At 42.1% G+C, this 16,431-nt stretch overlaps 1 protein-coding gene across 3 annotated transcripts in view; it reads left to right on the plus strand.

Moving 5' to 3' along the window:
- The window catches only part of LOC126481188 (cytotoxic granule associated RNA binding protein TIA1), a 984,901-nt gene that overhangs the window by 435,579 nt on the left and 532,891 nt on the right, over positions 1–16,431 (plus strand). For all 3 annotated transcript variants that reach the window (XM_050104779.1, XM_050104776.1, XM_050104777.1), the window contains exon 2: positions 3,627–3,702. The gene's annotated coding sequence lies outside the window, so the exon portion shown is untranslated. The remainder of the gene's footprint in view (positions 1–3,626; positions 3,703–16,431) is intronic.

Raw genomic sequence — 16,431 nt, forward strand, 5'->3', positions numbered from 1 at the left:
CACCTCTATGGCATCCCCACTTTCTCTGTCTCTTTATTTCCTTCTCCCTCTCTGTCCATTTGCTCCACCTCCTCTCTCTGACCATTCTTCCGCCTCCTTCCTCTGACCATATCCTCCTCAGCCTCTCACCCTTCCATCTTCCCACTATTCCTCTACAGATTCCTCCTGCCTTTTGCATCTCCCCCTCCACCTCTCACTGGAACACTGCACTTTCTTAGCGTCTGAAGGACCTGCAGTGGGTGAGAAGCAATGAGGGAGGAGAGCATACGTTCCCCAGAGGTTGAGGGGTGTGGGTAAAGATTCAAAGTCTGTAAGGTGGGAACACCATGGAGATGATAGGTAGGAGGTGAAACACATAGTGGGAATAGAAACAGTGGGAAATACAGAGGGTTGGGAGCATAGTGCTGTTCGGGGAGGTAGAGGCTACAAGAGGAAAGGGACAGCGATGTATGGAGGGAGAAAAGATGAGAGTGGTCCTGACGTGAAGTAGGATAGATGGGTAAGGGTTAAAGTTGGTAGGAAGATTAAATATCGGGAAAGATCTAGTTGCCTTGGAGATTGAGCTGATTGAAGCTACATTGAGACAGGATATGGAGTATGTGTAGGTGTAGGGATGGAGGAATGTCTTTGTGAAGGCGTGCCAGCATACCAGCGTTAATGATCAGAGGCGAGACAATGGGGTTATTGCAATCCAGTTTGCGGCTAGCACAGGAGATTCAGAGAAGTTCAGTGTGGGTGACGAGGGGCGGATTTTGATAAGGTAACTGCACGCACACGATTCACAAGGTTTTCTGATTGTCCGGATGAGAACTGCAACCGGTCATCATAAATGAGACTGCTGATTCCGGGAAAATGTGTCACAGCCAGAGAAAGATACGAGGGGTGTTCAGTACGTAATGCAACACACATTTTCCTTGCCCCGTTTCGGTTGCAAAAATGCGGAATTTGTGTGGGACATCGTTGAATAATTCCGCTTTAGCCCCTAAAAATTCGTGAAGGTCCAGTAGGTGGCAGCACTGTGCATACCCTTCAAAATGGCGTCTGTAACGGAGTTGCGTACCCAAGCAGAGAACTGTCATTGAGTTTCTTTTGGCGAAAAATCAGAGCACAGCTGATATTTGCAGAATGTGTGCAGAGATCTGGCAGAAAACAAAAGCACGGTGAATCGTAGGGCAAGGCGTCTGTCATCCACCCTACAGCCCGGATCTGGTACCTTCCGACTTCCATCTGTTTGGCCCAGCGAAGAATGCACTGCGCCAGCACTTGCCCGCAAAGGCAAAGGTCCCTAGTTCGAGACTCGGTCCGGCTCACAGTTTTAATCTGCCATAGAGTTTCATATTACTTTACTTACTGAAAGCCGCTCGTAATTTAAACGTTGCCAAAGCGCGGGCATGTCAATAACTATCATTTTGACTGGTTTAGCCATGTTTCCGAGTAATAGGGCAAAGCCTGTCTGTGTAATCCTCTGGTACTAAGGAAAACGCCAGGATGAAAATCCCCACCATAGTACACATAGCTGTAATTTATCCTCGTCGTAATCACCGCGAATGGGAATTCCTCAGAATGGGGAACTAAATGCCAAAAGGAAAAACAAAATTTAAAGGAAGTCGAAGCTGCTCGTTATGACAGGCGGCATCTCATAATTCAGTTTCCCAAATGCCCTCTGAAAGGACGCAGTATATAAATTGCCTTTTGTGTCACAATCTCCGAATTTTGAGGAATAATTTCAATGCCAGTGCAAGAAAGTACTTCACATTCCGTGCTCCTAAGCCTTGTTTCATTTTTGCTAAATTATTTTGCTTCCTATTTTTCACCGTGTTATACGAAAGGTTCAACATCAGTATCGCAGTAGTAGTATCGAGTATCTACGTTTCTGTCTCCCAAGTCAATAAACATCCTCTTTCTTCCTCTCTTCTAATAAATACAGCACTGCATTAATTATTCAAAACATCAGTAGTACTGTAATATGTTTTATAACTAAAATCAAAAATTTTAGTTCTAATTTTCACAGTTGATACTCTTCTTCAGTGGATACGCTGCATTCTGTCAGTACGCTAATTGTTTCTTTGTTTGCCTTCTACCCCTTATTGCCCTTCACATTTCTTGATGTTTTGGAAAAAGTCATAAAATTAGTACCTTGTAGGTCTGTGTCAGAAGAGAATCTCCACTATGTCCTTTAAAAAAATGTAAAATTCTTGTCTTGTAACTCAAACTCTTAAATGTGCCTTCGAAAGTCTTTTGCTTTGCAGCTAAAGCCCATTTCTCTCTGCGAAATAGAATGCTCCACCCTTTTACATGCAATCAACTTCGATTCCAATATTTGGTAAAAACTTTTTCTTACATACACCTGTTGTTTGCATTTCATCATCCCCTCATTCCCAGGCAACACTGGTATTGTAAGTCCACTAGTCCCAACGACATCACGTTTATATTTTATTCAGGTGCACAAAAGAAACGTTATCTATCATCGGTAAAAGACAACTAGCGCTCACGTTGTTAGCTATGAGTCAAAGAAATGAAACCATTGCGTCCCAATACGAATTCGTCACGATAAACCAATTACTGCTGTATTTCCACGAACTAAACATCTGTACTCGTGCAAAGCGCTCATCTTGAAGAAATAACTTTAGTGTTTACATTACATGCATTTTTACCCTACAAATGGTCGAGTCGATCTTCAGACAGGGTGTAAGAGAGTTCAAACATTAATTTCAATCCAGTGGGTGACATTACTAACATTCAGTTCCACATACAGTTGGCACTATTATAGGTATTTTAAAGGCCACTTAAAAAATAAGTTCAGCTCTTTTGCGAAATACTGCATTGTAATAATAGCATGAGAGTCTCCAACAGGAGTTCTCTTGTTAGCTCGTCCATTATCGAATTATTTTCACGAAGAAGTCGAGTTAGGCTATTAGTCCTCTTTCTGGCACAGTCAGCTTCGATAAAGAAAGCGTTGTTCGCAAATAATGTCATTTCGCTTAAGATCTATATCTCTACAGGAAGCAATTGCTCCACGTCTTATTGTGTAATTGCATCTTTTATAAGAATCAAATACAATATCTTTTATGAAATGCCAGTTTCAGTAGTGCTGACGGCTCTCGACAGGTTCGCATGCTGGATATTACCACAATAGTAGAAAGATTAGATTTTTTAGATGATGAAATACACAAAAAAGGTCACGGAAGATATAAAATAAGAGCATACTGTTTCAGCGTAGTATGTAAAATCTAAGCTGACAAAATCAGCTGTTAAATGAATAATGTTGTTCAAAAGTGAGACTACTTTCTAATTAGAAAAATTTAAGAAAACATGGAAAGAAATCAATAAGCGTTAACACTGCTCTAATTCTGTTGCTGCGTTATTAGTGATTTCACTGGAGACTGTCTCTATTCTTATTTTCTCCTCGCAGCAGCGGACATATTCACCAGCAACATCCGCGAACAATGCCCAAAAGACTTGCGAGCAACAAGTGGTTCTCCGTCTATTGTCTTGGGAACACTCGTCTGGTAAATTGAGAAGGTTTTTTTTTTTTTTTTTTGTTGCTTGCGTCGCCTACTCGTATCCACATTTTAAAGTGCAGCGTTTTGTTCTGGCACTGAATCTCGTTTTTCTTCTGTTTTCAGGGACTGTAGAGTAGTGAGGGATCCGCAGACACTGAAATCCAAAGGATATGGCTTCGTCTCTTTCGTCAAGAAGGCGGTAAGTATTACGACAATCATTACTACCCACTTTAAAGCTCTTATTGCTTCATACATTTTGCTTAAGACTAAATCAACGTCAGTATTTCATTCAATTATGGTATTAATTTTCAGGGATTAGACCTCAGTTTTTGAGCAAGAGAACATTCTGTCAGTCAACACCTGTAAATAGAATTATATATGCATGATATCACTCAAGTACAGGAGCGATCTAGAGCAGTATGAAATGCTGAAGTAAAAACTTCAACAGCCAAGATAGCTAATTATAATTTTACTTATGATGTACAGTTTCGGCAAATCTAAGGTGACATCATGATGCTGCCGAAAGCGGTCATCATAAATGAAATTGTAATTAGCGATCTTAGCTGTTGAAGCTATTGGCCGGCCTTCGTGGCCGAGCGGTTCTAGGCGCTTCTGTCCGGAACCGCGCGACTGCTACTGTCGCAGGTTCGAATCCTGCCTCCGGCATGGATGTGTGTGATGTGGTTCAAATGGCTCTGAGCACTATGGGACTCAACTGCTGAGGTCATTAGTCCCCTAGAACTTAGAACTAGTTAAACCTAACTAACCTAAGGACATCACAAACATCCATGCCCGAGGCAGGATTCGAACCTGCGACCGTAGCGGTCTTGCGGTTCCAGACTGCAGCGCCTTTAACCGCACGGCCACTTCGGCCGGCTGTGTGTGATGTCCTTAGGTTAGTTAGGTTTAAGTAGTTCTAAGTTCTAGGGGACTGATGACCTCAGAAGTTATGTCCCATAGTGCTCAGAGCCATTTGAACCATTTGCTGTTGAAGCTTTTACTTTTGTACTTCGTAAACAGAATTAACTAAAAATGCGCAGCCGGAGAGCCGTTTCAAGATTGTGATTATACATCTATTTGGAAACGACATTATGAGTTCCTTCCCATCGTCATATCTTATTTTCCAGCGTGTGTAGGTGCACTGTTTGTCACCTTTCAGTTAGAAGACTTACTGAAACTGGGTTAATATTTAACGATCTTCCACAAGAGGATCGTGTGTTCTGTCGCATCGTCAGCCAAAACAGGATGTAGATGGTGACTTATAAGGTGCGCGAAGAGGCGAGATTTACATAGGGATTAACGTTTAATTTCTACATTTTACGATATTTCTCCTGCTATGACAACATAGTCAGAACTACTCATAGTCTTGAAAGAACAAGCCATGACAAAACTCTTCCAACTGGGGTGTAAGATGTTTGAGACAGGCGATACACGATCACACTTCAAGAAGAATGTAATAATCCCAATTCGAAAGAAAGCGGGTGGTGACAGTTGTGAATATTACCGAGCCATCAGTGTAATAGCTCACGGTTACAAAATATTAACACGAATTCCTTACAGAAGAATGGAAAAGCTGGTAGAAGCCGACCTTGGGGAAGATCAGTTTTGGTTCCGGAAAAATGTAGGAACACGAGAGGCAATACTGACTCTACGACTTCTCTTAGAAGGTAGATTAAGGAAAGGCAAACCTACGTTTATAGCATTTGTAGACTTACAGAAAGCTTTTGACAGTGTTGACTGGAATACTCTCTTTGAAACTCTGAAGGTGGCAGGGGTAAAACACAGGGATCGAAAGGCTATTTACAACTTGGACAGGAACCAGACGGCAGTTACAGGAGTTGCGGGGCATGAAAAAGAAGTAGTGATTGAGAAGGGAGCGAGACATTGTTGCAGCCTATTACCGATGTTATTCAATCTGTACATTGAGAAAGCAAAAGGAAACTAAAGAGAATTTGGAATGGGAATTAAAGTCCAGGGACAATAAATAAAAACTTGGAGGATTCCCGACGAAATGGTAATTCTCTGTCAGAGACAGCAAAGGATTTGGAGAAGCAACTGAACAGAATGGACAGCGTCTTGAAAAGAGGATATAAGACGAACAACAACAAAAGCGAAATAAGGGTAATGGCATGTAGTCGAATTAAGTGGGATGAAGCTGAAGTAAGTAGATTAGGAAACGGGACACTTAAAATACGAGGTGAGTTTTACTATTTGGGCAGCAAAATAATTAACGGTGGCCGAAGCAGAGAGAATAAATAATGTTGACTGCCAATGGCGAGAAAAGCGTTTCTGAGGAACAGAAACTTGGTAACATCGAATACAGATTTAAGTGTCAGGAAGTCTTTTCTGAAAGCATTAGTATGGAATGTAGCCAAGCATGAGAGTGAAATACGGACGATAAACAATTTAGACAAGAATAAGCTTCTGGAATGTAGTGCTACAGAAATGTGCTGAAGGTTAGGTGGGTAGATCACGTGATAGTGAGAAAGCACTGAATAAAACTGACCATCATAAATAAAATTTTCATCAGCGAAATTTATGGCGGAACTCGGCTTGAAGTAGGGATCAGTTGGCAGAACACATTATGAGACATCAACGGGTTACAAATTTAGTACTTGATGACAGTGTGGGGTAAAAGTCATAGAAGAAGATCAAGAGGTGAATACAGTAAACAGATTCAGAAGGACGTATGTTACAATCTTTACCGTCTTAACTCATTGCTATGCAACATAAGTATCAAGCTATAACGTTTACCACTCGTAAATATTAAATGCTTCGACTCACATCCAGTAATTTGAGTAGAAAATTCAAAAGTAACTGGTCTTGTTACTGATGGATGATTCTTGAGAGAACAGCAGCTCTACGGCCTAACATAAATATACAGGGCGGGTAAAAATACTTGGGCAAGCGAATGTTTGTGTGTATGTGTGTGTGTGTGTGTGTGTGTGTGTGTGTGTGTTTGGTGGAGGGGGCGGAAGGAGTGGAGGAAGGTGAGGGGCGCTCGTGTTTATATATATATATATATATATATATATATATATATATATATATATATATATATATATATATTTTTATTTTTTTTTGTCTTGAGTCCGAATAGTGGTTTGGAGCAGCACTCCACGATAGTCTTTATTTCTTTATTTAGCTAGCCCATTCGTTTTTCGAACAAGTTGTACTGGAACCTACTTTCTATAACCAGCCTTGGTTTCGCCCCTCAATTTTTACTCCCACCTCTCCCTCCATTATTAAATTGTCACGCCTCAGATACGTCCTATTAACCAGTCAATTCTTTTGGCGACGACGTTGTGATATAAATTTCTCGGCAGTTTAGTTTAGTTTCATTTAGTACCTCTAATATGCAGCGTCTTTCTGTAGCACTATACTTCAAATGATTCTACTCATTTTTTCTCTTAACAGTTTACCACTTACGTTCACCATACTGCAGACAAATACCTTGAAAAGGAAACAGAAACCTTACTAACACTGAAATTTGCACTCACGGTTAACAGATTACCTTTACTGAGGAACGCTTTTCTTGCTGTTGTTTCTCGATGCGTACGGAAAATCAGTCGACATACAGATGATGCTGAAGTAAATCGAAAATGTACTTACTACATATATCACAGGCAAGGCTTTCTGTAGTTAAATGAATGGACTTGAAGCCTCATGTACCGTTTCTAATAACGCAGACCAGTACGTCTACCTACTGAGCTCTCGTCACTTTTTTGTTGATCACAGATTATAAATTGGAAGAACACTGAACCAGCTAATACATACATAATGGTATCTCATTATAATGATCCCATGGATGTGCTTTGTCTAAATGAAGCTCTTTGGTAGCGATCTGCGAAAAAGAGAGCATGCTTCCTCAGGGCTTATTTGAAAGCGCTGCTTTGCGAGTGTTATTAATCAAATGTAACACACCTTCTTTTGTACATATTCACTGTGTATTGTGAACACGCGTCGGATAGCGTCCCTTGCAGCTGCCTGAACCAACATTCACTCGCAGCTGTCTGTGGCAAACTGTAAACAAAAAAATTGTAAACATAAAACTGATGAATATTATGTTACAGGTCTCTTGTTATCTCTGAAATCCTATGCAGATGTTTCTGTGCCATGCACTAATATATGCATAAATAACCTTGCTTGCACTTTTTGGATATTTATCCAATGTTTGATAATGAAAGCACTTATCGACTCCCAACAAACTTTACACGTAACTTCAAACCTTTTTGAAACATTTTCTCGTTGACACCGCCCACGAAATAAGGAAATTAAAAATAGTTTATCGCTTATTACATTATGTTTCACTGTTCAAGCAGTAAAACATCACTAACAAGAACGACGTTTTAATTCAGTCTTTATTTACTGCTAACTCCATTCGCAACCCATTTTGAGGAAAATATCTATATATACTAAGTAGGATACCTACAAAATGATATTATTGTGCGGCACATAGTTCAGGACTTACCACATCATTAAAACTGAGATGTGTTATGATTTTGGGCAATATTGCGTTTGAATTTTTCAATAATCTATAGATGATTAACCCTAAATTAATAAAAACAACGTAATTAGGATTTTCCGTCTTCAAACATAGAGGTTTTATATGCTTAACGTCAAATAATTAACACATTAACTCAGTTTTTAAGGATTAAGCTGTCTTATACATGGGCTTCTAATCTTCAAAGAACGAGGAGTGAGAGGTTACTACTCACTTACTAAACCGATGACCACAGAAAAAAGGAGGGAAACCAACTTTTGTCTGAAATCTGCGATTGATTATTGAAGGCGATGTATCTGTATACATCGACAGGTCACCCTTTACGAGCATTAAAGTGTCTCAGTTATCCCTACACAGATCAGAAAATCTTATATTGGTCGGGGATTGCTCTCAGCAGTAAGAATTTATCTGAATCTCAGCGTGCTTGATGCCCTTATCACGAGTTTTGGTCACAGCCACCAGCAGATGAAAATAAAATCAAGGACAGTGCCAGCCTGCACTTGGGAATGTTCAGGTCATTTGTTGACGTAAAACAGTGTACCTTGTTTATGTTATGATGGCTGCGGACGAAACTCCTCATAGATAATAATAAACTCATTGTAATCCAGAAAATCTCAGTGTGAGTTCCCAACAAAACCTGTTCCACCAGATACAATCATGTCACATAACGAAAGAACCAGGACATTTGTCAGACTTCTTGCAAAATATGATAGATAACTGAGCGAGATAACCAATCTGTAAAGTACATTAGATTGATTGTACTATTACAATAAGAGCCATAAATGTATTTATTTAAACTTCCCTTTTATAAAGACTTATGAAATGGCAAATACATTTAGCAACAGTCAGCCGAGGTGGCCGAGCGGTACTAGGCGCTACAGTCTGGACCCGCACGACCGCAACGGTCGCAGGTTTGAATCCTGCCTCGGGTATGTATGTGTGTGATGTCCTTAGGTTAGTTAGGTTTAAGTAGTTCTAAGTTCTAGGGGACTGATGACCTCAGAAGTTAAGTCCCATAGTGCTCTGAGCCATTTGAACCATTTAGCAACGGAACTATCCGGGAACTAAGAGCTACTGGAAGAATAAGGTAAGCTTTAATTTTTAAAATGCTGTACAGTGTAATTCTTCTAGGTGACAGTACGAGGACGTGCTGAAAAGTAATGCCTCCGAAATTTTTGTGTGAAAATTCTTTAACCCTTTTAAATAAAACACACTTCATTAAAATTGTACATCTTTATACTTCATCCTACACATTTATTTCTCAGCAGAGATATTCTGGCTACCAGCGATCACATTTCACACAATGACAGAGAAGTCTATTCATGCCGTCGCTGCGGAATGCGTAACTTTCACTGTCGGACTCACAACCTAACCTCTGTTTTGCACTGCTTGATCACTATCAAAGTAAAATCCTCGAATGCGTTCTTTAAGTTTTGGAAACAGATGAAATCGGACAGAGCGAAGTCGGGACAATATGGTGGATGATCGATGACGTCGGACTGTTTGCAGATGACGCAGACCTCATGTGTGGTGTGACATTGTCATACTGAAATGCAAGGCACTCCATGTGTAGACGAACTCTTCGAATTTGAAACTCGATGACAGCACAATGTTCTTCACACACCAAAGTAGTTACGTTACACACCGCCGTGTTACACTCTAAACTCGGAGCCCTCTAGTGCAATAGAGCTGTAGATACGTAGTTGTGAAGAATAATGATGTAGAATGATAATAGGTTTGTTTTATTTAAAAGACTTACGAGTACTGATAAAATTCTATAAGTGTGTATACAACGATTCGTCAGTGAGGCAGGAATCACAGCGTGGAGAGATTGTCAATTTTAACAAATGTTTCGTTTTATTAGTATTCATGTGACCTGACAGTAATGTGTTAAAACTAAAAACAGGGATGGCGGTTTTCGCGGAAACAACTAGTTTTCATTGATATACGTTTATTCCAACGCCACTTTAGTCGGTTTCTGAAATAACCGATTTTCGGTTTTCACTCCCAAATACTCAAACTTGGAAATCGGACAAAAATTGAAAAATTTTGCCTACATCGGTTTCAAGATATGTAGAATCACAATATTAAATTTAGTAGGCAGATAACGGAAACTTAATCCCTCTACAATTTCCTAGTTTTCTCGAAAAGTGATAAATGTTTGAATACTACAAAAAGATCACCAGTTTTCTCCTATTGATTCCAATTTTTTGAAATTCTGGTCAAAAATCATGTAGTAATCGAGGATCGTACCACTATTTGGGCATTACGAATAGTCGGTGCTGAAGGGTGAAAACTGAAGCTGAGAAACACTATTTTTTGTATTAATTTGTCCATTTCCAAGGCAACAATCAAATAATTAGGCACAGGCAGCAGGTCAGCTATTTTATATTTTTACTATAAACTATGAACTTGTTGTTAAGTTTTAAGTTTTCTCCTTATACGCTGTCTCAAGTATATTGTGCCTCCACCCGTTTTTAATTATTTAAAACAAATGGAGCATTATACTGTATTGATATCGCACTTCGTAAAATACTATCAGGCCAGGGATGGTGCCATTCTGTAATAAAACAGATGTCCAACGACGACAGTGAGAAACCACGGTATATTACTGACCAGATGGGGCAAAGTCTTGCACACTACCAGTATATATGTACCATCTAATAGGCCAGACCACATGGTAACAAGTACATTAATGTCTCAGCAATGCTGCACCAATTCTTATGCCGCGTGTTCAAAATGGCTCTGAGCACTGTGGGACTTAACATCTGAGGTCATCAGTCCCCTAGAACTTAGCAATACTTAAACCTAACTAACCTAAGGACACCACACACATCCATACCCGAGGCAGGATTCGAACCTGCGACCGTAGCGGTAGCGCGGTTCCAGGCTGTAGCGCCTAGAACCGCTTGGCCACACGTCGGTGTACCTTGCACATTGCTGTCGACATTGTTATTAAAATAGCAGTGATCGCTTTTCTCATTTTCTATAATAACTGAAAAATTATGAAGCAACGGAAAAAGCGTTCGACAGTGTCAAATGGTGTAAGATGTACGGAATTCTGAGAACAGTAGGGACAATCTATAGGGAAACACGGGTAACATGCAATATGTACAGGCTGTTTCAAGAATGACCAGTATATTTGAAACGGCAATAAAAATTAAACGAGCAGCAATAGAAATACACCGTTTGTTGCAATATGCTTGGGACAACAGTACATTTTCAGGCAGACAAATTTTCGAAATTACAGAAGTTACAATTTTCAACAACAGATGGCGCTGCAAGTGATGTGAAAGATATAGAAGACAACGCAGTCTGTGGGTGCGCCATTCTGTACGTCGTCTTTCTGCTGTAAGCGTGTGCTGTTCACAACGTGCAAGTGTGCTGTAGACAACATGGTTTATTCCTTAGAACAGAGGATTTTTCTGGTGTTGGAATTCCACCACCTAGAACACAGTGTTGTTGCAACAAGACGAAGTTTTCAACGGAGGTTTAATGTAACCAAAGGACCGAAAAGCGATACAATAAAGGATCTGTTTGAAAAATTTCAGCGGACTGGGAACGTGACGGATGAACGTGCTGGAAAGGTAGGGTGACCGCGTACGGCAACCACAGAGGGCAACGCGCAGCTAGTGCAGCAGGTGATCCAACAGCGGCCTCGGGTTTCCATTCGCCGTGTTGCAGCTGCGGTCCAAATGACGCCAACGTCCACGTATCGTCTCATGCGCCAGAGTTTACACCTCTATACATACAAAATTCAAATGCGGCAACCCCTCAGCGCCGCTACCATTGCTGCACGAGAGACATTCGCTAACGATATAGTGCACAGGATTGATGACGGCGATATGCATGTGGGCAGCATTTGGTTTACTGACGAAGCTTATTTTTACCTGGACGGCTTCGTCAATAAACAGAACTGGCGCATATGGGGAACCGAAAAGCCCCATGTTGCAGTCCCATCGTCCCTGCATCCTCAAAAAGTACTGGTCTGGGCCGCCATTTCTTCCAAAGGAATCATTGGCCCATTTTTCAGATCCGAAACGATTACTGCATCACGCTATCTGGACATTCTTCGTGAATTTGTGGCGGTACAAACTGCCTTAGACGACACTGCGAACACCTCGTGTGTTTATGCAAGATGGTGCCCGGCCACATCGCACGGCCGACGTCTTTAATTTCCTGAATGAATATTTCGATGATCGTGTGATTGCTTTGGGCTATCCGAAACATACAGGAGGCGGCGTGGATTGGCCTCCCTGTTCGCCAGACATGAACCCCTGTGACTTCTTTCTGTGGGGACACTTGAAAGACCAGGTGTACCGCCAGAATCCAGAAACAATTGAACAGCTGAAGCAGTACATCTCATCTGCATGTGAAGCCATTCCGCCAGACACGTTGTCAAAGGTTTCGGGTAATTTCATTCAGAGACTACGCCATATTATTGCTACGCATGGTGGATATGTGGAAAATATCGTACTATAGAGTTTCCCAGACCGCAGCGCCATCTGTTTTTGAAAATTGTAACTACTGTAATTTCGAACGTTTGTCTTCCTGAAAATGTACTGTTGTCCCAAGCATATTGCAACAAACGGTGTATTTCTATCGCTGCTCGTTTAGTTTTTATTGCCGTTTCAAATATACCGGTCATTTTTTAAACACCCTGTATAAGAGTCAGGAGGGAACAGTAAGATTGGAAGACCAAGAACGAAGTGCTCGGATTAATGAGGGTGTAAAACAGGGATGTAGTCTTTCGTCCCTACTGTTCAATCTGTAGAAGCAATGACGGATATAAAAGAAAGGTTCAAGGGTGCATTTAATATTCAAGATGAAAGAATATCAATAATAATATTTGCTGATAACATTGCTATTCTCAGTGAAACTGAAGAAAAAATACATGATCTCCTGAATGGTATGAACAGTCTAATGAGTACAGAGTATGGACTGAGAGTAAATCGAAGAAAGACAAGACTAATGAGAAGTATCAGAAATTAGAACAGTGAGAAACGCAACATCAGGATTGGTGATCATGATGCAGATGAAGTTAAGAAATTCTGCTACCCAGGTGGCAAAATAACCCGTGCCGGACAGAAAGAGGAGGACATTAAAAGCCATCCAGCACTGACCAAAAGGGTATTCCTTACCAAGAAAGGTCTACTGCGCTCATGCTCATAAGTTAAGGATAATTGCAGAATGTGGTGCCAAACAGCGTGGCACTACACAAAACTGGGGCTAATAGCATAGGCACACAGGGAGCACACACGACCAGATCTGTTAAGTCCACGGTATTGGTGATAAGTTGAGAAAACCGTCCCGAAAAACACGTGCTACAAAACGCCGCTGTTTCCTGCGCATGTACCCCGACATCAATGTGGGATATGATCACCATGTACACGTACACAGGCCGCAGAACAGCTTGGCATACTCTGGATCGGATGGTCGAGCAGCTGCTGTGGTACATCCTCCCATTCTTGCATCAGTGCCTGTCGGAGCTCCTGATGTGTCCTAGGGGTTTGAAGACGCGAAGCGATACGTCGACCGAGAGCATCCCAGACGTGCTCGATGGGGTTTAGATCTGGAGAACAGGCAGGCCACTCAATTTGCCTGATTTCTTCTGTTTCAAGGTATTCCTCCACGATGGCAGCTAGGTGGGGACGTCCGTTATCATCCATCAGGAGGAAGGTGGGACCCACTGCACCCCTGAAAAGCCGGACATACTGGTGCAAAATGACGTCCCGATACACCTGACATGTTACAGTTCCTCTGTCAAAGACATGCAGGGGTGTAAGTGCACCAATCATAATCCCATACCACTCCATCAAAAATCCCTTTTAAGGACATTAAGGGGTTGGTATCTGGTTCCTGGTTCACGCCAGATGAAAACCCGGCGAGAATCACTCTTCAGACTACTCGTATACCTGGACTCGTCCGTGAATAGAACCTGGGACCACTGTTTCAGTGACCATGTACTGTGTTCTTGACACCAGGCTTTACGGGCTCTCCTGTGACCAGTGGTCAGTGGAATCCACCTTGCAGATCGCCGGGCGAATAAACCATGTCTTTTCAGTCGTCTGTAGACTGTGTGTCTGGAGACAAGTGTTCCAGTGGCTGCGGTAAGGTCCCGAGCAAGGCTACCTGCAGTACTCCGTGGCCGCCTGCGGGCACTGATGCTGTGATATCGGTCTTCTTGTGGTGTTGTTCACTGTGGACGTCCCGTACTATAGCGCCTGGACACGTTTCCTGCCTGCTGGAATTGTTACCATAATCTTGAGATCACACTTTGTGGCACACGGAGGGCCCGTGCTTCGACCTGCTGAGTTTGACCAGTCGCCCTAGTATTAACGTCATTAATGTGTGTTGTTTGAGCCATTTTCAACACAGAGTCACCATTAGGACGTCTGAAAACGTCTGCACACTTACTCGCTGCACCGTACTCTGACATGCACCAACATACCTCTGCGTATGTCGACTGCTGCCAGCGCCACTGTGCGACGACCACAGGTCAAATGCACCGCATGGTCATACCCCGAGGTGATTTAAACCAGCAAACCGCCCACCAGAGCGTTGTTTAACCATGTATCAGCATTATCCTTAATTTATGAGCATGAGTGTAGTATCACACTATATCTTAACGTGATGAAGAAATTTCTGAGAATTTCGTTTGAAGCATAGCATTGTACGGTAGTGAAACATGGACTGTGGGAAATCCGGAAAAGAAGAGTGTCATGGATTTGAGATGTGATGCTACAGAAGATTGTTGAAAATTAGATGGACTGATAAAGTAAGAATGAGTAGGTTCTCCGGAGAACTGGCGAGGAGAGGAATATATGGGAAACACTGACAAGGACAGGATGATAGGACATCTGTTAAGGCGTCAGGGAATGAGTTCCATGGTACTAGAGGGAGCCGTAGAGGGCAGAAACTGTAGAGGTGAACAGAGACTGGGATACATTCAGCAAATAAATGAGGACGCAGGTTGTAGGTGTTACTCTGAGGTGAGGAGATCGGCACGGAAGAGAAATTCGTGGTGGTCACAGTTCGTAGTAATAGACGGAAAGTCATCGAGTAAAACAGAAGTAATATCCGGCGTTCCCCAAGGAAGTGTTATAGGCCCTCTATTGTTCCTGATCTATATGAACGACATAGGAGACAATCTGAGTACCGTCTTAGATTGTTTGCAGATGATGCTGTCATTTGCCGTCTTGTAAAGTCATCAGATGATCAAAACGGCTTGCAAAATGATTTAGATAAGACATCTGTATGGTGCGAAAAGTGGCAATTGGCCCTGAATAAAGAAAAGTACGAAGTTATTCACTTGAGTACTAAAAGAATACAGCTAAATTTCGATTACGAGATAAGTCACACAAATCTGATTCAACTAAATACTTAGGGATTACAATTACAAATAACCTAAATTGGAACGTTCACGTAGATAATATTGTGGGTAGAGCAAACCAAAGACTACGATTCATTGGCAGAACACTTAGAAGGTGCAACAGGTCTACCAAAGAGACTGCTTACACTACGCTTGTCCGCCCTATTCTGGAGTACTGCTGTGTGGTGTGGGATCCACATCAGGTGGGACTGACGGATGACATCGAAAAAGTACAAAGAAGGGCAGCTCGTTTGGTATTATCGCGAAATAGGGGAGATAGTGTCACAGACATGATACGTGAATTGGAGTGGCAATCATTAAAACAAAGGCGTTTTTCGTTGCGACGGGACCATCTCATGAAATTTTGATCACCAGTTTTATCCTGCGATTGCGAAAACATTCTGTTGGCACCCACCTAAATAGGGAGAAATGATCATCACGATAAAATAACAGAAATCAGGGCTCGTACGGAAAAATTTAAGTGCTCGTTTTTTCCCGCGTGCCGTTAGAGAGTGGAACGGTAGAGAGACAGCGTGAAGGTGGTTCATTGAACCCTCTGCCAGGTATTTTATTGTGAATAGCAGAGTAATCACGTAGATGTAGATCAGAACGCATCATACCAGTCAGAAGATTGACGACAAAATAATAATAATAATCTGATGACAGCGGAGATGAGGACCTAAGGGCTCGAGTTCTCAGTTACTTATTGGCTACGCCTGTCTTTGTGTCATAGGGTATTTTGTCACCAGGCGACATTACTAAAGAAGCGGGGAAGACCTCGACTACCCAGCAGGTGCTGCTTGACGAGGTCATGTCCGCGATAACGCCTCGCATCCACCGGAGCTGCGCCGCAGACGGAGTCAGTTTCGCGCGTTCGCGCCCGCCCTACGCTACTCCTCGTGCGCCGGCAGATAGAAACAATTTGTCAGGCCACAATGGCGGGGGCGCGCCCGCGGCCGCTATAGATTGTGTTCCAAGTGTCACCGACAGGCTACATCGGGCCCGCACAAAACAGTTAATGGACTCGACCGCGCCCGTGTAATGGCAGGTGT

The sequence above is a fragment of the Schistocerca serialis genome, chromosome 5, assembly GCF_023864345.2.
Source record: "Schistocerca serialis cubense isolate TAMUIC-IGC-003099 chromosome 5, iqSchSeri2.2, whole genome shotgun sequence".
NCBI lineage: Eukaryota > Metazoa > Arthropoda > Insecta > Orthoptera > Acrididae > Schistocerca > Schistocerca serialis.